The 27,538-nt window shown below is 38.3% G+C and overlaps 2 protein-coding genes and 1 long non-coding RNA gene across 5 annotated transcripts in view; 2 read left to right on the forward strand and 1 right to left on the reverse strand.

Moving 5' to 3' along the window:
* LOC149691602 (uncharacterized) overlaps nucleotides 1-27,538 on the forward strand; it is a 212,086-nt gene that overhangs the window by 123,387 nt on the left and 61,161 nt on the right. The window lies entirely within an intron of this gene.
* Nucleotides 1-27,538, reverse strand: part of LOC149691615 (lysosomal alpha-glucosidase-like) — a 92,108-nt gene that overhangs the window by 59,799 nt on the left and 4,771 nt on the right. The window lies entirely within an intron of this gene.
* Nucleotides 1-27,538, forward strand: part of LOC149691616 (inactive tyrosine-protein kinase transmembrane receptor ROR1-like) — a 107,196-nt gene that overhangs the window by 42,525 nt on the left and 37,133 nt on the right. The gene's annotated exons all lie outside the window — the stretch shown is intronic.

The following is a 27,538-nucleotide window of genomic DNA, read 5'->3' on the forward strand; positions in this document are numbered from 1 at the left end:
GGTTTGGGGCTTAGGAACTCTGTACCACCACCATCACCACCGAGTTTCCCGGCCTGGGTTTTCGGAGAAAGGAATTGATATCAAAGATTGTACTTTGAGACTTTGGTCTGGAAATATTGGAACTAAGGGACTGTCAGCCAGTTGGGAAGTTGTGGCGTAGGGGGTAAGACGACTAGAGCTATTCGGTAACGCTCTGATTAATTATGCAGATCTGCGAGGGCAGTGGGAATTGGAAATGAGATTTTGGGATGGAGTATACGTTGTACTGGTTCGTCCCTCTTGGGTTCTCCTCTCTCGGTTGGAGCGCAGAGGTGTATCGGGTATCTTGATATTTTTGGGAAGTAGGAAATTTTAGCTATCCTTGCCGCAAATGAAGGATGTTTTGATGGGAACCTCTCTCCATGGAGAGTCTAAGATTTCCTATGATCGGTTAGGTTTCTTAAAGAGAAAATTGATACTATATATCCCTTCACGTGAATGCTGATAACTATGAATACTTTAGATAGGCGGATACGGGGGTCAGAAGGTCAAACAAAGCCGCCCAGGGAAGGGGTCAATGAATGTAAAGGTCAGATAATAAGTTTGTTTGTTCTGGGGTTATGGAGTATTTTCGTGGATTTTATAAAACACAAAAAGCAAAAGGTGAAAGGTACAAGGGGAGTTTAAATTTGTATATAGTATATCAAGGTTAGGTTAACTTAAATTTAATTAAGAGGGTTAAAGATATAGGCATTGGGAGGGGGAAGTAAATGAAATTAATGAATTTCCCTATTAGGGTTCATACAAAACATGGAAATTTCAAGGGAATTTAATTTTAAGAATTCAGAGAAATTTATGCCTTTTGTCAGGGGAATCGGGTTTCCCAAGGTTATACGAACCCTGCCTATAAGCTCACTGCTGACTGATGTGATCGGATCACGTGATAAAATTACTTATTTGCTGGTTCTAAAACCGGTGGACCCCCATGGTATAAACCATCCTAAACCATAAATTAACCTCAAATCAAAATTAAACACTTCAAAATCCAAAGTCATACTTAACACGTCTGAAGACAAACACTGTTACCCTTCAGTTAAGAAAACATTTGAAAGGCGTTAATGTAATCGAGCAAATGAAATAAGAAATAAAATAAAATAAAAACATACAGATATGATTGACATATCCCTAAAAAAACTTACAATAATCATCTATCTATTATGATGATTACTACTACATAATTTCACTTTTCATACCTGTTTTTAAAATAAGACAGCAGGTCCAATTTGGTTTTAAGGAATTGGAGAACAAGTTTCTCTCAGTCTCAAGTACCCTCATCCACCATCATTCAGTCACAACAACGTTTGACTTGTTGAAAAATAAAATACAAGGTGTTGGTTTTTGATAAGTCTGCCATAAATTAAATGGTCGAAATGAGTGGACAGTGCATGTCAAAGAACATGCATGGGGTCTACAACATAAGGAGATATGGACTCCCAAACATGGATTGGCCGCGAAAACAAACGAAATAGTCACACATGTGGACTTGGAGTACCCTTTCAATAGTCTTATATCTAAGAACGTTACCATAAGTCCATAAGATATGTTTCATTCCATAAGTTTGTCACTAGTTACAAACCGGAGCTTGTCATGAAGTGATTGACGTAGGTCATAGATTCGAGGTAAAGCGACGCCTGGTTTTGGCGATGTCAAAGGCTTAGTAATGCAGACTAAATAGGAACTTAGATGGACTGCAAAACTAACCACCGAGTGTAGTACTTCAATTCTCGCTTGTCGTTCTGCTAGAACTAGCTCGAGCTGTAAGTTTCTCAGTAGCATTACGAAATGTAGATAGTGTCAATTAACTAATATAATATTGTCAAACCCATGTTCTTCGACTTTTTACATTCAGTTCAACCCTAAGAACAGGACACACCCTTTAATTTATGGCAGACTTATCAGAAACACCCTGTACAATATATATTTTTCGTATGCTATTGACCCGATGATAAAAATTCCGATTTTGACACTGAACATTAATAATAATCAAGTTTAAAGAAATAATACCTCGAGGCCATAATTATAGACTTTTAAAATTTGACCTTGTCGGACCCTTACTTAATACGTACGACAACCAACAAAAAAAAAACCTTTCAGAAAAACAGAAATTTAATTTTTGGCGGTTCGGTTTGGTAATTAAAAATAAAATATATCAATTAAAATTTGAAGAAGAAAAAAAATGACGTGAAAAACCGCACGATTTAACAAGAACCACTATCATCAACCTCTGCAATTTTCGCCAATCGCCATTGGGCTCAAAAAAATGTTTCAGACCACAAAAAATGTGGAAAGCAGCACGTTTTTCGTAATAAACTTGTTAAAGAGCAAGTTCATGGATTTGAAAACCAACACATTTAAGCGTTAAAACGTTATGGGTGGGCAATGGCGACTAAAAATGAATGATAGGCTTAAGTTAGATGAGAAAGGAAAAAAAGGAGCAGAGAATTTATTAGAAGAAAACGTGATTGCGGGTTCAACAAAGTTCAACGCCCTTTAAGTTATAATTTTTATTCCCTAAGCCTTGGTCAAAAAAAAAAAAAAAAAAAAATTAAAGTGTTACAAGGGTTTGCTGACGTTATTAAGTTAATCTTAGCCCAATTTGTTTACGCATTACGCGGATTAAACTTACATTTCTCATTAGATAAGTTAAGAAGAAATTGCACTAAGCTAGCTAATTTGAAAACGTTACTAAACCTAATTAAAGATCTAACCAATACGAAGAGGATTTGATAAAACATTCAAAATCAAACGGATCCGCACTTGCTAAAACACAACAAACCACCTTAAATCAGCGTCACTTGATACCACTATAAAAGGCGGGAAGCTCCCTCTCCTTAACTTCGAGGCTCTGACAAGTTACAAAGGCTTAATACCAGCCAAGGCTTATCATTATAATTCAACCGGATAATCAAGAACGCGGTGTACGAAACCATTTCAAACTACTACAACCTTCCCCCCCTTTTCCTACTGTGTGATTCTGGCCAGGCCTTATCAATATCCATGTAGAATCAATTGGGGCTTCCCAAATCATGTACAATTAGCAATTAGATTGTACAAGAGGGGTAGGGAAGGGTTAGGGGCTGGCTGGGCTTCCCTTAGCAAGAGATTTCCCGCCTAAATGATCCCTACGTTACTAATTAGACCAAAAACTAATTATATCAGCCACAATTATCAATTAGAGGTTCAAACATTGAGATTGACTTATTGATTTTGAAGGCTGCATCAATTTCAATTTTATCTATAATGGAAGTTAGAATTTAGTCCCTAGGCTTTGAACATATAATGACCTTCGAACTTGAAAGGACTATGGCTTCTCAAGTCAAAGGCTTAGCTTAAAAATAACCTATTTAAAGTATCACTGACGAGTCACGATAGGTTACGAAAATTAAGTTTGAGAAAAGAAAAAAAATCTATATTTTAATAATATACCCTCACTCCCAATGGGCTATAAATTTTAATACAGTTTTCTTTAAGTAGCTATTAGAGGCATCCGACCCCGAGTCTCCAAACGGATAAAAAAAAATCCGCTGTACTACTTTCATTCTTACGTGATTAACGTAAGTGTATTCAAACGCCTGCTTCTCAGAGTACTTCTTGAGATAAACTAGTTATCCCTTCTTGATATAAACTAGATATCAAGAAGGGATATAAACTAGATAACACTTCTTGATATAAACTAATTTGGCTAACTAGTATTCGTCCATTCTCCGGTTTTATACGAGTTCTTGGATTTACTGAATGTTGCTTCCCTAATAGGCCTTACAGCAATAAGTAAGATTTCAGAGCCTTTTAACGAGCGTACGTGTTTTGGCGGGAAAAGATCAAAGAGGAGTCAAGAGAGAGACTTCCTATGTAATGTTCTCGACTCATTAAGCCTCGGTTACTTCTCCTTTTACGTGGTAAAACCCGCCAGTACGTCCCAACTCTTCCGGGGTCAGTACCAACTGTCAGCGTTGTCAGTTAATAAAGATAGCCTTGAATTGACCTAAGCCTAAAGTGCCTTCTATGTCAGATAAGGTTGATGGTGGACTCATCTTCATTTTACAGCGTTGCAGAAGGCAAGAAGGGATTATTTTCTTTTTGCGAGTCATTAAGCCTTGGCTATCTAAAAGACCTTTCTATTTCTATATCTGTTACTTAGGTTAGGATGCTGTTTTTATATTGTTTGTTACGCCCTAATGATTAACACTCGTTATACAGGTCATAGGTCACTCATTTTCCCAATATTTAATTGTTAATACAGTTAGAAACAAATAACCAAGGCTTAGCAATGAGAAATGAGAAAAAAATCCAAGTTTAAATCGATGCTCACTTAATTTCGGATACGTTATTTACGCCCTAACGATTAGTACTTCTTATACAGGTCATAGGTCACTCATTTCCGCAATAATTAACGTAAGAAACAAAATAACCAAGGCTTAAAAGTTCAAAACTACGGTCACTTTGGATAAAAAAAACTCGTCGGCCATATTGGATTAGGGAATTAAACAAGTTAACACAAACGACGATAAAAACATCATCATTACATAATCACCTTAACGCCTGGTGGTTTTATTTTAATAAACACAAAAGGGTAAGGGCTGAAACCAAGCTAGTTTGCGATACTCGACTGCGTAATCGGTAGAACGTGCCTAAACTGCAAATCAGAAGAACGCCATACAATAATTAGGCTTAACTGAGTCTCAAGAGTCGACTCATTCATCAATAATGAATACATTCCGCGGAGTCAATAACAACTTAGTAGTAAACCATTGCTATAAACAAACCGCGCACCAAACAAGAAACCCCGTACAAGTACTAGCTAACTACTTAGGCCTAAACCAGTGTGTGTGATTGTTTCAATGTTTTCCCTCTAAGGTACAGTTAATTTAAATACCGCTAAGCCTAACGTATAAACACGTGTTTCCTATAAGGGTGGAAATATCTCGAGAACACTTTATTATGAACCGCATGCAAAACACGAGTTAGTAGGCCTATGTAGTAAAAGCGCGAGACCTTAAGTTAGTTGTGTTCGCATTGAGTTGTACCAGAAGTATATAATACAACTCTTCGAGAGAAGTGTACCACAAAGCGGGCGTGATTCTCCCCAACATCAGGAGTAACATTTTGAGCAGGCCGGGAGTGTGGCGCACTCCTGTAAGCCAAGCTACTGGGCGGCAAAGTTTGAGGGAATACTTGACCCCCACACCCCGCCCGTCACCTCCCAAGTAAACCTCATTTCCTTCCCCTGCTTACACTCCTACTGAAACCTGAATAATCACATCCTTGCCGCGGTCCATAGACCCTATCGCATTGAAACCTCAAAAAAAAAAAAAAAAAAAAAAAAAAAAAAAACATTTTGAGCAAGGTTAGTAAAGCGAATCACCCATACATGATAAATAATTCCCTTAACTATTTGCCAAGGCGCATGCGCTTGTGGGTTTTTTTGTCCCACTTCAAGACAATCAAGGTTTATGGGCTGATTCCCGAGTGTTTAGTACTACCAAACAGTTATAGAATTCACCTTACGGTGCGATCATTAAAATCTAAAGTTTGATGAGCAGGAGAGCAAACAAAAAGGTGCATGCATTGCATGAGCCTGGCAAGAAGTTACATAACTAAAGTATTAAGAGTGTCATACTTCTTCTATTATCGCCTTCGGGTTGTACTTATTTCCTACGCTTAGATAATAGATATAAAAATTTAATTGACCGCGTTAGGTCGAGTATGAACACGTATAACTTTCACGCGCAGGTGAAAACCCCGACTTTTGACAAAACTAGTCTACGCACGCGATAGCAATAATATAACACCTTAACAAAGTTACTTGTCCCTACACTGAAAGCCATTCTAACCATCTCTAAATTATTAACTTTTTTGACCACTGAAAAATGTATAAATTTCATTTCTTGTTAAGAACCAATATAGAACAAAGGCATGGGATACGATAAACAATGGGTAAAGATTAAACACCGAATTAGGTTTCAAACCCAATACAACATTATGATAGACATTTTGGCGTTTTAACTTGTCGCGTGATATCGTTAAAAGGCACGATTATGGACAACTTAAGATGTTAGTGGGGATATTTAAGGGAGACACTAAGGGTCTCTTAGCTCATTAATTACGGGTTATTATTGTTTCCGCAACGTACGGGGCCACCAATATCGTTTACTTAAAAGGAGTGCATCTGTACCGAAATTTCAACATGAGTTGCGACCAGTTACGAAACTTAGCCGGGGATACTTACAACCCCAAACTAGGCTCTAATCTTAGACTGAAAAACAAATTTCCAGGATAACAATCTACTCTTGATAAAGCCTCAGCTAAGACTATGAGGGTATAAGGGATAACCAATTTTAATTGACACTCAAGCTTGAACTATGGTCGAAACTAAGGGTCAAAAACGTCATAGGTCCGAAGTACTCACTGCCTTCAAAGGAATGACTGAAATCTTATTTATGACGACCGCTAGGCGGCTGGTAATTGCTCGATTACATTTTTAGCGGAAAAGAAAGCTTATATAACCCGAGACAACGTTACTTTGCACTAAGAAAAGGGGCTAAGAAAGTACTGTACCATAGTTTATTTGTTGCCAAGTGACTAAGACGCCTAAGGGTCGGTCCGACATTTCTTGAGCGCCTTTTCTAAAAGAATTCAAGTTTTCTGAGCTAATATTGTTCAAACCAAGGACGTAGTAACTAACTACCATGGATTATCCCTTCATCCCTCTATTAAGACATATTACTTCAATGATAACGGACATTAGTTTTATAAATGATGATGACTGGTGGTTGGTTGGTTAGGCTTAGCAGTTTCATTTTTAAAGAGTCTCTTGATGGTAAATAAAAGGGTAAGGGGTAGGGTGAGGTCACGTGGGGAATAACCCCCCCCCCTTCCCCCCAAGGGCTTCTTTCAAAGCATCTTATTGTTTCAGCCTCTTAACGTCATTTAATGACGGAACGAGTCCCTCATTCTTCAGGAGGAAAAATGATTAATTTAAGCTTAAATATACAACTTTACAAAGGCTTAGGGGTTATATTATGTCGTAATACGTGACCCCACGACCCCTGCTAAGCCTAATTACATGTAATGAACACAAATTACTTCGTGTCTAAGAAATACGATTAATCTGCGATGCATTAAAATTAAAATAGTCACGTGTGATTTAATCTCGCCATCATATTAAAAATTTATGTTTCTAAAGCAATTTTTGGAACAAAAAAAAAAAAAAAACTCAAGCACCATAATCAACTTAATCCCGCCCATAAGCAAAAAAACTAAAAATAAAAAAAAATGGTTCTCTTTTCTCAATTTGTAAAAGTGGCAACTTGGGTACCATAATTTCAAAAACCTCTTACCACCATCTTCCAAAAATATCTCTGGCGTGCTATAATATCAAATCGGGTCCTTCTCCATGCCCGCACCAATAAACAAAACTGCAGAACCGAAAAAAAAGAATTGTCGTAATAGGTTTAGCAAACTCCCTTCTCTCCCGCCTTTTCTGATATTCCCGCCATAACTATAAAGGGCGGGAAAAGTGATGGCATTCTCGATCATTTCCTCCTGAAAAGGCTTAGCTCGTGCCATACTCTCTATGGGCATATTTTGGAATTAGGCGGGAAAGGAGTGCACGTGAAATGAAATGAGCATAAACGCGCGCGCGCGCCGCGAGATTCAACTTGAAATTTGTTCAAAGTTAAATCGTTAATACAAGTTAAGGCTGGAAGGTGCGTTATTTCAACGTATATTTCCCCATAGTTCCTTTATTAACATATTTAACGCAAAACATACCACGGGGAATCCGTGATTCGACTTTTCCTTATTTCAAGTTGAGATGAGACTAGGGTTAAAGGCCGGAAAGCGTGAATTATATTAACATGCCCGTATACCTTTATATATGGTTTAACTTCAACATGAAAAATATTAAACACATAAGAGCCGGAAATTCCCCAAGCAAGCAGTGCCCGTAAAGGCACTCTTAACTTCAACCTAACCTAACATTTAAGTCAGTCCCGCATTCATCCCGTTCCGTTTATTCTTAGGCAAAATTTAAAGGGTACACTCTGTCAAGTAAGAGTGATTGAAATCATAATTCCAACACTCCAAAACCTAACGGGGGGAAGCTATTTTTTAATCTTAAAATGACGTAATCGATAGCGTAACCCTTTCTCCGCTAAGCCTTTGTCTATAAGCATTAACATTTAAAGCAACTGCAATACGCGTCCAAAACCCATAAGGGACTCTCAGTCGCTAAACCCAAATGACTTGAAAGAGAAAGATACCCCCTCAATAATCATTGGGCAAAGTAAATTGGACGGATATATGCCATGCATGCAGCTCCCCCTTTGAAAGTTTTCCAGTTTCTGTAGCAGTCGCAGTATATCCCTGTAGGTTTACCGCCCATTTCAAGTGTAGCACGAGTATGACTACATTCCGAGCGCGTCTGAATGCCTAAATAGGTCCGCGTTGCACGAGCCAAAGTTTGATGGAATTTAGGGATGGATAACCGCGTTAGTTAAGGTTCGGATCTTCCCAATGCGCTCTCCCTACCTTACGCTCTCTGCCTCACTCACACGCGCTCTCTTGAGTCAAATGTGCAAGTCCAGAAATAGACCTAAACCCCCGGTAAGGACTAAGGAGGAGTAGGAGGAGAAGACCGGAAACCGAGGCTCACAACGTCGGAAACTAGGAATGGGAATGAGAAAGGCGGTTGGTTTTAAGTTCTATACATCTCCCCTAATTTCATTCTCAGTCAATCGTCAGGTGACTTTAAACTGACTCACGTTAAGGCTAAACGTCATAATTTGCTCAAAACTGACTCAAATTGTAGCCTAAACGTTACAATTGCTCTAAACTGACTCGCGTTGTAGCCTAAACATTACAATTTGCTCAAAACTGACTCGCGTTGTAGCCTAAACATTACAATTTGCTCAAAACTGACTGGCGTTGAAGCCTAAACGCTAGAATTTGCTCTAAACTGACTGACGTTGTAGCCTAAACGCTAGAATTTGCTCTAAACTGACTGACGTTGTAGCCTAAACGCTAGAATTTGCTCTAAACTGACTGACGTTGTAGCCTAAAAGCTAGAATTTGCTCTAAACTGACTGACGTTGTAGCCTAAACGCTAGAATTTGCTCTAAACTGACTGACGTTGTAGCCTAAAAGCTAGAATTTGCTCTAAACTGACTGACGTTGTAGCCTAAACGCTAGAATTTGCTCAAAACTAACTCACGTTGTAGCCTAGACGTTACAATTTGCTCTAAACTGACTGACGTTGTATCCTAAACGTTACAATTTGTTCTAAACTGACTGACGTTGTATCCTAAACGTTACAATTTGTTCTAAACTGACTGACGTTGTATCCTAAACGTTACAATTTGTTCTAAACTGACTGACGCTGTATCCTAAACGTTACAATTTGTTCTAAACTGACTGACGTTGTATCCTAAACGTTACAATTTGTTCTAAACTGACTGACGTTGTATCCTAAACGTTACAATTTGTTCTAAACTGACTGACGTTGTATCCTAAACGTTACAATTTGTTCTAAACTGACTGACGTTGTATCCTAAACGTTACAATTTGTTCTAAACTGACTGACGTTGTATCCTGAACGTTACAATTTGTTCTAAACTGACTGACGTTGTATCTTGAACGTTACAATTTGTTCTAAACTGACTGACGTTGTATCCTAAACGTTACATTTTGTTCTAAACTGACTGACGTTGTATCCTGAACGTTACAATTTGTTCTAAACTGACTCACGTTGCAGCCTAAACTTTACAATTTTCTCTAAACTGACTCACATTGTAGCCTAACCGTTACAATTTACGTTAAGCATATCCTATAAAATAACTAGGTAAGCTTAGAATCCTTAAATTGGGATATGGGAATTCTCCGAGAAAAAAAATAAGTTAAGGTATAAAATAAATTACCATTTTGGCGCCATTTAAGGAAATATGTCTTTTAGTTAAGGGGGCTTACTCGATGGCAGTCAATTTAGAAAGGTACGAGAAGGAAACTTTCCTTAAAGGCTGAGCTGGTATAATGGACACCTGTAATAAGGTTGGGCTTGGTTTTGAAATGGACCACCAGTTAACCCTAATTTACAATTCAAAATTGCAAACGAGACCCAATTGACTCTCTCACCAACCCCTGCATCGTATATATGATGGAGGCTCGTTAATGAAGTGAAAGGCCATAGTATGTTAAAAGCGAACATAAGGTTTAGCCTTATTCCTTGTTAAAACGGAGAACTCGAACGGTATGAATAGGTTAAGACGCCCAGATTGCGAACCGAGTTTCACGCTGAATTTATAACAGGATTAAAGCTATTCCTATTAGGTTTACATATACGAAAGTTATACCTTAGATAGTGGTATATTATCAACTTGAAATTTAATATAAACCCATCTAGAAAAGATAATATCTCTATTAAAAACATATTCAAGGCATGGTTTAGCTATTTGATGAAAAACGTGTTTAAATAATTTACGAAAATAGAACGACTTCTAGGAAGCTATACACGTTTCCCAATACAACTTTTGGAAAACCGATTTCCCTGACATTTCCAGGTGTTTTTTACATATATTTCCCAGATAATTCCAGGTGCAAGGCCACCTAGTATCTCCAGGAGCGGACTTTTTTCGAGTAATAACAATGGGACTGGTTATTTTTGGTTGGATCAACCCCCTTCAGAGCAAACTTACTCAAACCTCACAAATTTAGCTGAATATTACTAAAAAATCGTAAATTTACCTGAATTTTACAAAAACATTATAAATTTCCCCGAGTTTACCCTGAATTTTACTAAAAATCATAAATTTCCCTTAGTTTTCCCTGAATTTTAGTCAACAATTTATCTCCCTGCGCTTCTCCAAGAAGCTCTGCAATAAGTTTCTTAAACTGTAGGCCTATACTGAGATATTTAATTCCACAACTACCTAACCCACCATATACTGAATTAAAAACGTACAGCAATTTCATTTCAAATCTCCCTCGAGCAAGATTGATTCGTATATAGGAATAAGTTATTTAGTATCTAATTTAAGTCCCATTAGAAAAATAATATTTTTCTTTTTCCACATACGGGTTACTTAAACGATGTATAATAACTCAATTTAAACCTAAGAGGGGTACAGAAGTAAAAATATATTTGAAATTAAGGGTTCTGAAACATTTAGATCTTTTAAAAATAGGTAGCTTCTTTTTCACAGCAAGCAAGTGCTCAACAAATCTATAATACCATAAGTTAACAAGATATGTTCCTTCATAAGTTTGTCAATGGTTACAAACTGGAGCTTGTCATGAAGTGATTGAAGTAGGTCATAGATTCGAGGTAAAGCGACGCCAGGTTGGTTTTGGCGCTGTCAAAGGGTTAGTATACTGACTAAATATGGAAGATGGTAGTACTTCAATTCTCGCTTGTCGTTCTACTATGAACTAGCTCGAGCAGTAAGTCTCTCAGTAGCATTACGAAGTATAGGACGTGTCATACTTATGAATGGAACATATCTTATAAATTTATGATAATACTGTAATGATAGTTAGGTCGGTCGGCTTTGCATTGCGCATAAAATGGATATTTTACAACCTTTATATTGAGTCTGACTGACGCCAGATAAAACAAAAACAAATCAAAAAATTTTAATATTTTATATCAACAAGAATGGATATAACTTTCCTATAATCGACAAAACGATTTTTTCCACGACATACCGCGGATATATACAATAATGTATCAGCGGGTAAAGAGAGAGAGTTGAACTTCGTTGTGGGATATTTTAAAAGGTCGAGGATAAAATAGAGCTTAGTGTGTTGACCACTTCTTTAGACTTGGAACATTGATGGGTATGTGCATTTACAACAAAGACTTAAATTATGATACGGCTTTAAACAATACGGACCAAATTTGGTGTAGGACTGGTAATTTTGAAAGGCCCACTCTAACGTCTTTGCGTCCACATACTGTCCTATCAATGTCCCTCTTAAACCTCGACGATATAGCAACCACGCCCCCTTTAGAAATAAGGATTTTTCTCAAACTGGTCCTCCAGATTAGTGAAGTGACCTCTGATGTCTTGAATAATTAAACTATTCCCAAATGTCAGTGCCCCTTACACCCTAGGCATTTAAGTAGTCCATGGGACCACTGAGGCTCGGCCTTTGAATTTAAAAAGTGGTCTATCGAATTAATAAACTACTTTTTGATTTGTCTTATTTCGAAACCTGGACTCCATACACAACAGAAATATTATTTTCGTAAGCTTTGAGTTTTCAAAGTATATACTTCCTAACCAATTCCACTTTCTATTAATTCTATTTACTCTTGGTTATACTAGCGTTGAGAAATATTTCTCAAACACTGACTGCATTCCTTGAAAAAAAAAAGAAAAAGAAATCAACCCAACCGTCCACAGATTGCTCCTCGGCAATCATTCTTTTGGGTCAAAATAAAGTCCATGGCAAATTGCACGCGGCGTTGGCAATGAAGTCGGGTTAAGAAATATACATTTTTTTCCTCTCTTTTTTTTGGTTTGGAAAGAGGAAAGAAGAAGAAAAGGAGGAAGAAGCGAGGGCCATTTTTATTGAGACAAAATTCTGATTTCTGATTACCATAAAAGAAGTTGCGGTGCTGTAATTTGGGGCCGAGGTTCCATCAAAATTGTTTCCAAAGATCATTAGTTAGGGGGGTTCCTATGTTCCATCCCTCATAAACTGAACTGCGCAGACGCGAATAAATCCAGGCTACATCGCTTCAAAATCTCATCGTGGAACATTTTTTATCATCCCGAGCTTTCCCGGGAAGATTTTTGAAGTATACTACATCTTAGCATCGCAAAGAAAAAAAAAAAGATTTCAGTCGATTTGTCATATTATTTTTAAAAGAACCATTCGGAATTTGCATTAAGTTCAAAGCCTAACAGCGTAGGAATTTAACTTATAAGAATGGAATACTCAAGTAATGCATGCCATAGACGAATACATAATAAATTGTTGTACGGTAATATTTTCCGTTAACATCTTAAGGGGATTGGTCCGCCATCGTACAAGTACATTTATCTCTGTATGCCAGTATATGCTGATAAAAGACGTGTCTTCGACGCGATATATCCATTAATATTCAAACATACGTAAGAATTTCATCATAGACTAATATAGACATACTTAAAATACATAAATATATTATAACTAGTTGCGCAAAAAAAAAGTTTGAATAATATTTGAATTTTGAAATTACTTTGGCGCGCTTTACTTCCAGCCGGAAGGGAAATAACCTAAAATCGGAGCCCAGCCCCTGCGCGTTGGTTTCTGCGCAAGTAACAAATGGAATCGTCTATTCGTTAAGCCTTTGTTTATGAAATTTTAAAATCCGCGAGTTTTAACAATTAATACTGCAAATGTCACGTGAATAGTGAATACAGTCGCTCGTGACTCGTGAGTTAGAACACGGCACTTGGTTTCAGGCACAATTCAGTTCTACTTACACAACACTAGATTCAAGAAAAAGTTAAAAAAAATAAAAGAACCGTTGCAAACAGAGAGATAGGGAGAGAGAGAGAGTAAATGTATATTTTTCGTGACAGACCAACGTTTCCACGTTTAACCTCTTAAGATCCCAGAGAGGGGGGAAGGGAGAGAGAAAAAATGATGGAAAAAGAGGAGAGTGGAAAGAAAGATCTTCTTGGAGAGTGAAGGAAGCTTTAGGCTTAGCATTTTCTGGCAAAAAAAGAAGAAAACACAACCCCTCCCACCATGTCCGATAACTCTATACTATACATATATACGGAAACTCCACCAAGAGCTGTGGAGAGAGACAAGCTATAAAAAGGGCTCTAGCTATCCGCTGCCATTATACCTCTTAACCTATTTGGACGTGCCTGCGAACGTAAGAACTTCCGAGAAAAGCTCTGGATGCATGGTACGTGGAAGGAAAAAAAGGCGTCCAGATGAAGAAAAATTATGATCTATCAGCTAGTCGAGGAAAGATACTACCGTCTTGGAAAAGTGGACGTACTTAAGAACTTCCACGCAGGCGACCGTAGCTTCCGCGCGCAATAAACGTTTTAGACATAATAGTAGGCCTAAGTATAGACCAAGACCTAGGGTGAGGGAAAAGGAAGATGAGAAGTAAAAATAAAACGTGGGAGAATATACAGGGTGTAACAAAAAGGGAGGGTAATTACAGAACCGAATTACATTGGGATGGTTCTATACTCTGCTACTACGAACTTTCTCGTGATGTCATACCCTCCTATCTCTAACCTCGGTTTTTGGCAACCATATTGGAAGTCGCCAGCTCAGGCCATACAATTTAGACTATAACAATAATGACGTCACGCCCCAAAAGCTCCTCCTCTAAGCACCACTGTATGGGCGACATTTTTCCACAAGGACAAGAGTGTTTTAAGGAAGACCCCTTCGTTAAATTCGAAATCATTGTCTAAGTTTCTAACTAAAATTTACGGGGTCATTGGTAAAACACTGCAATCATAACTCCATGTCCCTTAGGACAAAATTCCCATAGAACCCACTGTACTTCATTTGGTCCTAGCATCCAAACACCCTGTATATCAAAGCTTCTTCCGCCGCTGCTATTGGGGGTTTCGAATCCAAGGAATAGAGATACCGTGAAGAAGATGGGGCAGGTTTTTAGGCCTTATTTGCCAATAAATCAATATATAAGAACGGCTGTCCCATGAAGAGAAATATGGGGCCACGAGACCCTAACCATATTGAGAAACAGTGAGGGTGTGGGGTGTGAGAGGAGGAAGGGGTGTTCGTACCGCACCCTCAACACAAATAAACGACGCGGCTCCTCCCCACTTCTTTAGGTTATATAACTATACAAGGAGACACAAGAGAGAGTCTATGTATGTCTGTACATTAACCGCGCCCATTTTCATATTACGATCATTGTTTTCATCTACAAATATAAGTGCTTTCGTTTTAACAAAACTGTACATACATTAAGCCTTGGTCAACCAATTTCTGAAATTGAATATTTAAAGTCTTTAGTAAAAACTTACATTACCGTCGGTACGTTCAATTCCTTGTTCAGACGTAAGAATGGACGACTTAAAACTAGTCGCGTAAATGGTGATTTTTGAGCCAAGACTTTTGAATACTAAAATAACAGAATCCTAAATGACAAACTCCACGAGAAGAACCCAAAAACTTCTCATATATCGTCTGCTAAAGCGTAGCTTACTTAATCATGCGTCAGTATAAGACATGATCGAGTGAGCTATGGATATAGAAAAGGCGAGGGCTAACGATAGATGCCATCTCGACACTCACTGCCCGACGGAAAACGAGTTTTCAAACTAAACCCGCAGAGAATCTTTTACCAATTGTCTAATTAAGCGAGCAAAGCGACTTCACCAACGTGAACCTACAATTTTAATCTACAGTCTGCATGGGCCTTTAGTGCAGATGCAATTGATGTGGTAACTGGTAAATTGGGTCGAGTTGGTGAAAATACGGAATCTGTTTGTCTAACAAGCGTTTCAAGTTCTTTTACCAAAGTATTTCAAAGTGTACACACTTTAAGACTTGGTCAACAAATTTTTGAAACTGAATATTAAAAGTCTTAGTGAGATAATAAAAGGGATGTGGTAACTGGAAAGTTGGGTCGGGTTGGCGACAAGAAGAAGAGGGCATCTGTTGGTCTAATATGCGAGGAAAACCTCTTAAGGTAATGACTGTCTCCATAGCTTGCTTATGGTTGGGGGTTCCAAGAGCGAGGAAGGTTAAGGGAGGAAGAGGCTACGAAAAAGCGTGATGCTAACCGGAAGCACGGGATTTGCTATCCCCCTGTCTTGTTTTTCGGAAGCAAGAAAGCTTCACCCAGTTCCGGAGGAATTCCTCGAGGACTATAGCCCCCTAATCCCAGGCGTGTGCCATGTACTTATACCGCATCTTAGTAAGTAAAACCTTTACCACGGGCAACCGTGACGGGAAAGAATTGATATCTTGAGGACAGTTCAAGTTGGCAATAAAGACAGTGCATCTAACTAATAAAAACGTATCCTCGTACTCACTAACAGGTTATACTGACCTTAATCTAAGCGGGATCTTTTAACGACTGGACATATCATGAATGTTGAAAATCTACTAGAATCAAAGGCAGGCACCCTTATTTTAAAATTACACCTATCCTAGCCTTTAAACGTGGTACGTTTTAACCCGAAACTAAACTTTATCATTGACACATCGCGCTAAAGCTCGGACTGAAGTAATTTCGCGGGTTTTCCCGAATTCTGACAACCATCTAGAAACATTTAGGGCCTTTGCCACGCATCTGTCTAATCATTTTCGAGAAAGAGGCGCCCACCCTTCTCTCCCTAAACGTGTCACGAGATGCTACTTAAATTAAAATGGAAGATTCCACACAGGTATATTTCCAGCCCTCCTTTCCTATGCTGCCATTTTTCTAAAACGAAAACGTCTTAATTATTGACATGGCACGCGCGCTCTCGTTGAGGTATAGGTTCGCTTCCCGCCAAATAGACGTTAAACGTCAAAAGCGCGGGAAAAGTGAAGGCGATGGCATTGCACGAGCTCTTCCCCTCCTACCCCATCCCTTTTCAAACTATAACCTAATTAACACCAAAACACGTTTCCACCTAACAGCGCTGCGTATATTTTAAACTAATTAGATAAAACCAGAGTCATTCTGCTTCTTTCTTATTTTGAATTGAATGTAGTAGACCTCGTAACACAAAAGCTATACACGTTTAGGCCTAAAAATTAATTGGGGAAACGTATTCTAAACAGGGTTCATGCAACTTTTGGAAAACGAATTTCCCTGAGATTTCCAGGTTTTTCCCCGCATACTTCCCTGAATTTTCCAGGTTTTTTCCGGTATATGGAATATCCTATGGAGCAAATGTTAACGAAGGAGGGGGGGGGCAAATATGACTATTACATAATCAAAGGACATCCCCGTATCTCTAATATAACCAGTTATGAGCCTTCAAAGTATAGTGTAATGTTAATCCGTATGGTGGGAATATTCACGAACACTTCGCTTAATTACTCGGCCCCTGTTTGACGCAAATTTCCCCAATTTCCATGAATTTTCCCTGAGGTTTTTGTCAACTATTTATTTCCCTGATTTTTCCATGTTTTCCCGGTTTTCCAGGTTTGTACGAACCCTGTCTAAAATAGCTAAGCCTAACTCACGTCTGGTATTTTTTAAGCCTAAATAATTAAATAAATGGAAGGTTTTCAACGATAGTTATATAAGTTCGTCAAACTCAAAAGAGGGCCCCTAATTAACCAACAGAAAATCGTCTTCTCGTTAAAGACAATCAAACCACGTGAGCACGAATGTCTTGGTATACGTGACATAAATTCAAAATCGAATATTGAAGTATACGTCTGGTTCTTCTCAGAGAAACGAAAATGAAAACGTGCTTATACGTTTAACTAGAAGAGAAAGGAAGGGGTAAATCGTAAACCCAATATTACCTGTCACTAATAAATATGATTTGAGAGAGGTTCGGTAAGGGCTTTTGTCAAGGAACTGTGGTATTTGTTGGCAGTATAGAAAATGGGTGAAGCGGAATAATGACTTATATCAAGACAACCATAAATCAAACGGTAGTTCATTGGGGTTTCAATTGAGCTTTGCACTAAGACGAGTCAAGGTAAGGTAGGCAAGTCATGTCTGGTATCCATGGATAACAAAATAAATAACCCAACAGGAAACAACCAATAATTAAAAAGCTCAATAACTGATCTTTCTGGTTTCTACGATTATTTTTTACTGAAAGGGTTTACATTTCTCGAAGACCACTCTAAGATTTCAATACTGAGTTTTGTGAGAAAAACATTTTTGCTCACGTTTGCCTATTTACAGGGTGTTTCTGATAAGTCTTCCATGAATTAAAGCGTATGCTCTTTTGGGTCAAACTGAGTGCAAATTGTCAAAGAACCCAAAGGACACCCTGTCGAACGTCTATTTTGAGAAAAACGTTGCACTGCCAACGGTAAAATAATCGGTTTGATAAATATCAGCCCAACGACCTTGCCTACGTCATACTATAGAGATTTCAGTAAACAATTTGGATGTAACTAAGAGGGAAAGATAAGACACGGGGGTAACAACTTTGCCTTCCATCTCGCATTTTAGCGCCTGCGCCGTAGTCTTATTGTATCACGAGAGTGCATGCTGCGCAGAGACCCCCTCTGCACTGTATCAACCCCCTTACTGATACTGAGGGTTGCCTACCCCTTTTTTAGGCCCAAAAAGTCTAGTTCATGAGACTTCTAAGTCTGAACTGTCTGATCTGTTCCACCCTGTATAATTAAAGAGGATGTATCGTCATGGAGTTTTTCGCGGTGGTAATCGTTCGGTTAGCAGTATGTCATTAAAACAAGATAGAACTAGTAAAAAAAATCTAGTTGGTCACGCTAGAATGATCCAATCATCGAAGCGAATATAATTTTATAAATTAAAAATATTCCACGCATAATGGCGCGACCGCGAGACGACCGTGAAATAAACACACAAACACGCGTTGAATATCCACCCCTTAAAATTCGTTAAGCCTAAACTGAAAACGTTGCACAGCCTCGTATATAATTAAAAACTTTTACAAGGAATACATACAATGAATAGGAATTATTGTGTACTACCCATTTTCCCTCAACGTATCTGGGCGAACTTTGTGGGAAGAGCTAGACCAGAAGTGAGATGAGACTAGAAGTGAAGGGCTCTAGCATTGATAGTAGATCCTGGCACTAGTGAACAAATTCCAGGATTTTATGCCGCTTCCATCGCGAATACACTAGCAGGGAAAAGAATAGGTCGAGTTCCAAAAACATTTCCTACCCCCTTCCCCTCAACCTAAAGCCGCGGAACACGGACGCGGCTCCTAGAATCTAGTTAGGTCGTCTACCACCGCGAGCGTCTCACGTTTTGGAGGGAAAATTCTAAACCGGCACCAGAGGGCCAACCGTTGGTGTGTTATCAAGAATATACACTTTCGCCGAGTGAAGAATTTGGTTAGCTCAGTACTTCTGGTCTCATCTCACTTCTGGCTAGACTAATCTATCTCTATGCGCTTGGAACATAGCTCGCGTTGCTACCAACCAATGAAATCACAGAGTAAGAAAGACGCCATCGGAATTATGAGGCGTGACGGATAGCAAGTTCTCAAGCCCGGTATACCCACAAACCCCGCATAGAAACTAACGTTGGTGATTACTGATTAGGTGGGCTCAATGATTCCAAGTAGCTGTATGAATTCCTGGTTTTACATCTATGATCGATGCTCATTTCATCGCCAGAAGCGGCTTTACAGGGAGTTTAGAAGCAAGAAAAAAAAAATAATAACAATCAATTTTAGTTTCTTCATGCAAGATGATGATAAAGCGGTTTAACCTAAGTTAGTAATTGTTCTAGCACGACCGAGGCTTAGAAAAACACTCACTAATTTGCATTAATTTGAAATAAGTAATCAATCATTTGTAAATAATAAACAATAGGCTGTTTTCTAAATAAATACCCATAGAGTGGAAAATAAATTAAATACCGGTACAAAACTGTCTTTAATTACAAAACATAATGAAATATAATTAAATTTATTGGTGTTTATGTTTACTCTAGCCTAAAGACCACCTAGGTCTCCTATAAGACAACGGCTAAGCTACTCTGTGTTGTCCATGGTTGTTTTAAGGGAGTAGAAACCGTGATGAGTACAGTCTATGTAGACACTAAACACTAAATAGTCTTTGGAAATATCACCATGATGTTTTTTAAGAAACAAGTGTGTTTATAACATTCAATTTCAATTAAATTAAGTTTAATTAGGGGTTATTAATAAAGCTAAAATGTAATGTTACGGTCCTCCTAGTCTGAAAACTATTGGACGTTTTAACAGTGGATCGACTAGCTCCGTCCAAACCTTGATAAGAACTCAGCAACCAAAGTACCAAACCACTTCTAACCTAATCTTAATTAATTTCCAGTGTTACAAATTAATATCAACAATTAATGGTCAAATTCGGTATCGAATTGTTACTACACATAAAGAATAAATAAATAAACAAACAAACACACACAACACTTTCTCAAAGATATAAAAGATTTCCGGCATTTTTTTGGGGCAAACAATAAGCGTTTGACGTTTCTTGTAGCGCACCATATACAGTATGCAGGGTTCAGGGCGCAGGTTAAACGTATACTCAAAGCTAGTGTAATCCAAAAGAACGATTTAGAGACGAGATATAAAAAGAAAAGAAAAGGAGAAAACGCATCATCAAATATTTACTCGTCGGTGGTCGTCGACACAAAAGGAATCTTTCTCTAAACAAAAGAAAAAGAGATCTAGATCCCATCTCCATCCTCCGGAGAAGCGTCTTTTGCTCTTGAGCTTCTTCTCCAAACCCCCTCCCCCCGCCTGCCTCCACTTCATATAAACAGAAAAGAAAGAAAGGATGAAGAAAAGGTCTTCAGTGGCGTGTTGCCCCTTGCCCTCTCTCTCTAAAAAAAAAGGTTTCGCCAGCGCAACCCAAAAGAATTGAATAAAATAAAACCCCTTTTACTAGTCGTCACTAGAGCTACAACTGTATATACAGGGTGTTTCTGATAAGTCTGCCACAAAGGGTTGGTCAAACTGAGTGGAAAGTTCATGCCATAGAACATGGACCCTACAACATTTAGTTATGGAGATATGGGCATAATTGTCTCCCAAACATTGATTGTCTTCCAAAGCATGCACAGTCGCACATGTAGAGTATTTAGCTGTTCTTTACCAGCGTAATCACACTTCTGCTAAATAAATGGTCCAATCACGTTCTTAGATTGAAGACTGTATTGAAGGCTGAATATGTCTTACTCAAGGGGGTAGACACTTGAGAACTCAGGTGTACAATATGACTTGAACTAGCTGTCAAAGCTGAACTCAATGCACTGTCAAAGCTGAACTCCTTTGAACTCAGGTGTACACAGAGATCCAGAGCGTCTACCCCCTCGGTCTTACTCCACACTTGTGGCTATTCCCAATCAATTTTTGGGAGCCCATATCTCCTTATAACTAAACGTTGCAGACCCCCCATGTTCTAATGACACTTTCCCCTCAATTTGACCTTAAGAACACACCATTTAAATTATGGCAGACTTATCAGAAACACCCTGTACATAGTCAAGTCTTCCTTCCATCTGCTTGCTTTCAGGCTTACGAATCTCAACTCATCCTGTGTTAAGGAAGGAATATACCCAACTTTTCTAAGGTAATATTTCGCCAAGGCTTAAGAAGAAAATACACCCTTACCCTTCTCATCCGTATACATAGAAGTGGTAGGGTTGGTTAGTTGGGGCCTGTTTCGAAAGACAAAGCTAGTAGGGGTATATCTCGATAGAAAAAGTATAATATGGGAGGAGTAAATAGGAGATGAACTTAAGGCGCAAAGAGAAGTAGTGCATTCTGGGATTGTTGGAGGAAAAGGAAGAGTGTTTAAAGATGCTCAGGGAAAGAGCGTGCGAAGGTAACAGATGTTGCGTATGCGTCCCAGTATATATCCCACCCACCCCTCTTTTTCGGCGGGACTTTTCCATCCATCGTAGCACGCGCTCTGCTCTTGCTCTTCCCAAAACTTATTCCATCCCTATATATTTTCCTATAAAGCATCGCCAACCCTAAATACGTCTGCCAGGGTTCATACAACTTTTGGAAAATAGATTTCCCTGACCTTTCCTGGTTTTTTCACCATAGAGTTCCCTGATATTTAAAAGCTGAAAGGCCACAAAGTAACTGCAGGAGTTGTTTTCTGACATTTCAAGGTTTTTTTTTCTCCGTATATTTCCCTGATATTTAAAAGCTGAAAGGCCACAAAGTAACTGCAGGAGTTGTTTTCTGACATTTCAAGGTTTTTTTTTCTCCGTATATTTCCCTGACATTTCCTGGTTTTCCCCCATATATTTCCCTGACATTTCCTGGTTTTCCCCCATATATTTCCCTGACATTTCCAGGTTTTCCCCCATATATTTCCCTGACGTTTCCAGATTTTCCCCCATATATTTCCCTGACGTTTCCAGGTTTTCCCACCATATATTTCCCTGACGTTTCCAGGTTTTCCCCCATATATTTCCCTGACATTTCTAGGTTTTCCCACCATATATTTCCCTGACATTTCTAGGTTTTCCCACCATATATTTCCCTGACGTTTCCAGGTTTTCCCCCATATATTTCCCTGATATTTCCAGGTTTTCCCCCATATATTTCCCTGGCGTTTCCAGGACTTTCCCCCATATATTACCATGACATTTCCATGTTTTCCTCCCTTATATTACCCTGACATTTCCATGTTTTCCTCCCTTATATTACCCTAACGCTTCCACGTTTTTCCCCATACATATATCTCCCTCACATTTCCACGTTTTTCCCCAAATAGTTCCCGGTTTTTCCCAGATAATACCGGTGCAAGACCACCCCGTAACTTCAGGATTGGTTATTTGGTGTAATATAACTACACGGCATCGGCGGTTAATTTTAGTTGGAGCAACCTCTTCAAGACAAACTTACTCAAGCCTTACAAGTTTCCCCGAGTTTTCCCCTGAATTTTTAGGCCCCTGTTATTTCCAAATTCTCCATGCAGGTTTGTACGAACCCTGAACCGCTTATGCCATACACCCATGACTGCAGGCCCATACTCCTCGTAAGGAAAACTAACTCAACTCCATGAGAAAAGTTCCAGAAAGATCTTTCTCTCAATGCAGAAATAATTAGGGTAGAAAAAGACTAACGTATAACGTAGTCTGCGAAGATTCACAGATAATGAAAGGCGCCAGAGACTATACCTACCAACCTTAGAGGTTTGTTAAAAATTCTGAAGGGAAGTAAAGTTTTAAACTCTTTTTCTTGAGAAGAAGACAAGAAGACACGTAAGTTTAAGAGAAGGAGTAAACCGACGGACGGCGTTGATTTAAGTTAGTTTTAAAGTCTTTTAGAAGTAAAGTTAAGAAATTAGCATAGCACGAAAAAGGCTTATAAAGAGAGAGTGAAATGTTCAGACAACCAATTTTTTAAACAATGATTTATAACATCAAAATCATTAAAACTTTTCAGTTAATTTTATACAATAAATGCGCGAATTTTTTAATTGCGGAGTAACGCACGTGAGGTGTCGGTCGCTAATTGGTCACTCGTGTTATTATAAAAAAAAACTATTTTATGCTTAGCAAGGCAACTTTTGCAACATTGAAAAATTATATAAAAATTAACCGAAAGGTTTAATTGGTAAGCTTTATTAATAATTTGATGTTTTTAATAGTAAATTAATAAAAGGTTGTCAGACCACTTCATTTGAATCCAATTGAAAGGTTAAAAAATATTTTGGAATTTTAAAAACTAAAATACTTCACTACCCCTTGAAGAAACAAGATCGTTACACTAAGGAGCTTGCTTAAAAGTGTATTTATTTTTCACGGAATTTCATGGAAAAATGGACAAAGGCAAACAGAATACTTTAAATATATATTCTACACTCTACAGCATCGTTTACAGGGTTCATACAAACCTGGAAAAACGGGAAAACCTGGAAAAATCAGGGAAATAAATAGTTGACAAAAACCTCCGGGAAAATTCAGGGAAATTACGAATTTCTAGTAAAATTCAGGGAAATCAGGGAAATTTGCGTCAAACAGGGGCCGAGTAATTAAGCAAAATGTTCGTGAACATACCCTCCATAAGATTAACATTACACTATACTTTGGAGGCTCGTAACTCTGGTTCTACTAGAGATACGGCGATGTCCCTTGAGTATGTTATAGTCCAATTTGTTCCCCATCCCCCAATACTAAAAGCTTAGGGCTACGACAAACATGGCTCTCTCGTTTAGCTAACCCACCCTGTAACGCACTCGTTTAGCTAACCCACCCTGTAACGCACTCGTTTAGCTAACCCACCCTGTAACGCACTCGTTTAGCTAACCCACCCTGTAACGCACTCGTTTAGCTAACCCACCCTGTAACGCACTCGTTTAGCTAACCCACCCTGTAACGCACTCGTTTAGCTAACCCACCCTGTAACGCACTCGTTTAGCTAACCCACCCTGTCGAGAGGGTATAATATTGTAAAATTTAATTCAGTAAATTTAAATATTAAAAAAACTAAATATCTTTAACCATATATAACTAAATTATTTACAATTTCTTTAACAATTTATCTTTTAAAGAAAAATCGGTAAGAAAAAACCGCTCTTAAAGTAAGAAGAATAAGAAAAAAAAAATCAATATCGTTAGGCTTAGATCAGATCTCCCTAAATTTTAGAGCATCAAGCCAAGGCTTAAGGGTGGGAGGGGTTCGGTTGGTATGATCCTAAATCTTAATACATTGAGGGGAGTTGCCCCTTCCCGGCGGCGGATATACCACGTACGTAAAAATCTCAAAATGATGCGAGGGGAGATACCCCTTATAGTCGGGGGGAAAAAAGGGGTTTTTTGGTTTTTCGAAAAGAATTACGAGGCTAATTTTCTTTTACCCGTGCGCCTGCCTAAAGCTTTAAAAACGTAGAAAGAATTTTTGCGCTCAAATTAGTAATCATACGTAGAATTCCTGTGTCACGTATTTCACTAACCCTCGGTCTTAAGAACTTTAAATAGTAAATAGAAAAAGTTAATAAATTGATGTAAATGACGATGAAGTTGAAAACTACCCATCTACGTTTGTGATCACGTGAAAATGCGCAATGAATACTGCGCATTATTAAGTCCCCGTTTCACTAAGCATTGGTCTTAAGGCCATACTAATTAACGAAAGCTAATAAATTGAAGTAAATGATTGTGAAATTTAAAACTACCAAACACGCGCGATCATGTGAAAATGCGCAATGAGTACTGAGCATTTGGGAACTGGAGTCTCTGTGTGACGTATTTCACTAAGCCCCGGTCTTAAGACCATATTAATTAACAAAAGCTAACAAATTGAAGTATATAATGACGAAATTGAAAAGGTGGTCGCCCATTTCCGCACAGTTTTATTTTTCACACCTTAAAAACCAATAGCCCGTTTCCGCACACTTTTTCATAACCCATTTCCGCACAGTTTGCAAAAATAAAAAATAAATAAACCTTGAACTTATGCTGCCTGCCCATTGGTCCGAAAATAGCCAAAATGTGAGGTTTTATGATTGTAATATTTTCGATGCTATTTAACGATAGATTTATTATTAATGCTCGATTTACTTATATTTTTAACAAAATCACACTTGGTTTAATGCTTACGTCTATCAATACACTTTTCTATATCGATAGTGATATTGCAATGGTCAAATCACAAGTATGCCCCTATTGTAGCATAAACTAACCTAACCTAACCCAACCGAACCTTATGTAACCAAACCGAACCTAACCAAACCAAACCAACCCTAACCAAATCTAACCCCAACGGAACCAAATCTAACCCCAACGGAACCAAACCTAACCCTAAACTATATCTATAGTGAAATTGCAATGGTCAAATCAAAAGTTTAATAGCATGCCCCTATTGTAGCACAACCAAACCTAACCTAACCCCAAACGAACCGATCCTAACCTAACCTAACCTAATCAACAAGAAAATAAAAATGTTTTATTTGCAAACGGTGCGGAAATGGGTTATGGTAAAAAATGGTGAACTAAAATTTCAATGTGAAAACTGTGCGGAAATGGGCCATAAAAAGTGTGCGGAATTGGGCTATGATTCTCGAAAAATGTGCGGAAATGGGCATCCTCGATAGAAAACTACCCGTCTTACGTTTGTCACAAACACGCGCGCGCGATCACGTGAAAATGCGCAATGAACACTGCGCATATGGGAATTTACTGATACTACATTAAACCTATTAAAATTCGTAAATAAACTTCGAATGTATATACCTAAGCAATAACACAGTCAGTATTTCGTCTCATTAAATTTAATACATTTAGATGCGCATTTATTTACGCGTTGAAACTTGAAACATATCAAGAAGTGATATCTAGTTTACAAGGGAGAAGGTATAAATTCGCCCCACATTTGCAGCTTTATCTCCAGTCCAAACGTAGACGTGTCCGGAGTTAATCCCCGCCGCCTCTAAATTACAACCAGTGTCATCTCATTGGTTTTTGAAAATTCACGTCAGCGCGACAGACGCGAATGACGAAAATCACAGTCATATTTTCCGACTGAGGAGAGGCGAAATAGCCCGACGCCTTCTTTTACGTACCCCCCCTTATATTTTGAAAGGGGGACTGGGACTATGGCCCGCGCGAATACTTATAGGCATCTTACACCTTCTCCCTAATAAACTAGATATCGCTTCTTGAACATATCAACGACTATTTGAAACTGCATTGCTATATAGCGCTGGGAATTAGGGACCAAATGGAAATATGAAAATCCAATGAAAATATAGGGGGGATGCAGCCAATCAGGAAACTGCGGAATAAAGATAGGGATCTAAACACCGGTCCATCCTCGAAAATGGGAATAATGTTCTTTGGGGAATCTCAGTTCTAATAAACCAAGATAAAAGGGTTTTGCTTTTGGGGATTTAGGGAGAGATAAGACCCAAATTAAAGTGATTACCACAAAAGGGGTATCAATTTAATTTATTCTATATATATCTTTAAGTATTCTTTTAAATTAGTTAAAAATATATTCGAATTTGAAGTAAAGCGATGCAAGTGTTTTAATTAAATAAGTATTGTCTTTTAATTTCTTACTTAAATTTAATTAAGTCAGGGGTCGTCCATAAAATATTCCCAATTATAACTTATTTAGGGTGTCCCTTATAGGGGAAAATTTCGTGGAAGTTATAATACATTTTCGACTCAAAATTGAATATTTCCCATAGAACCATCCCACTGTATGTACTTCGGTCCTCCCATAATTACAAGTTTTGTAACACCCTGTATATGAAGGCCAATTAAATACAGGGTTCGTACAACTTTTGGAAAACAAATTTCCCTGAGATTTCCAGGTTTTTCCCCCATATACTTCCCTGAATTTTCCAGGTTTTCCCGTATATGGAGTATCCTATGGAGAAAATGTTAACGAAGGAGGGGGGGGGGCAAATATGACTATTACATAATCAAAGGACATCCCTGTATCTCTAATATAACCAGAGTTATGAGCCTGCAAAGTATAGTGTAATGTTAATCCTATGGAGGGGGGGTATGTTTACGAATATTTTGCTTAATTACTCGGCCCCTGTATGACGCAAATTTCCCTGATTTCCCTGAATTATACTAAAAATTCTAAATTTCCCTGTGGTCTTTGTCAACTATTTATTTCCCTGATTTTTCCAGGTCTGTATGAACCCTGTCCTTAATTACCCTTTCTTGGAACACCCTGTACTTGGATCAAGGCCAATTAAATTTCACTATTTATAGCTGGGAATGGCGCCGAGAGGGAGGGAAAATAATTAGTATCTGTATTTTTATTTCTATAGTATATCAAGGTCTCCCAAAATTTTTAAAATATCAAGCACCATTTAAAGCAAAGAGACATATTCCCAAAGCTCGATCACTATACATTCTCGTACAGCT

Source organism: Phalangium opilio, unplaced genomic scaffold, assembly GCF_054372755.1.
Source record: "Phalangium opilio isolate 3A_F unplaced genomic scaffold, DU_Popi_V2 ptg000025l_1, whole genome shotgun sequence".
Taxonomy (NCBI): domain Eukaryota; kingdom Metazoa; phylum Arthropoda; class Arachnida; order Opiliones; family Phalangiidae; genus Phalangium; species Phalangium opilio.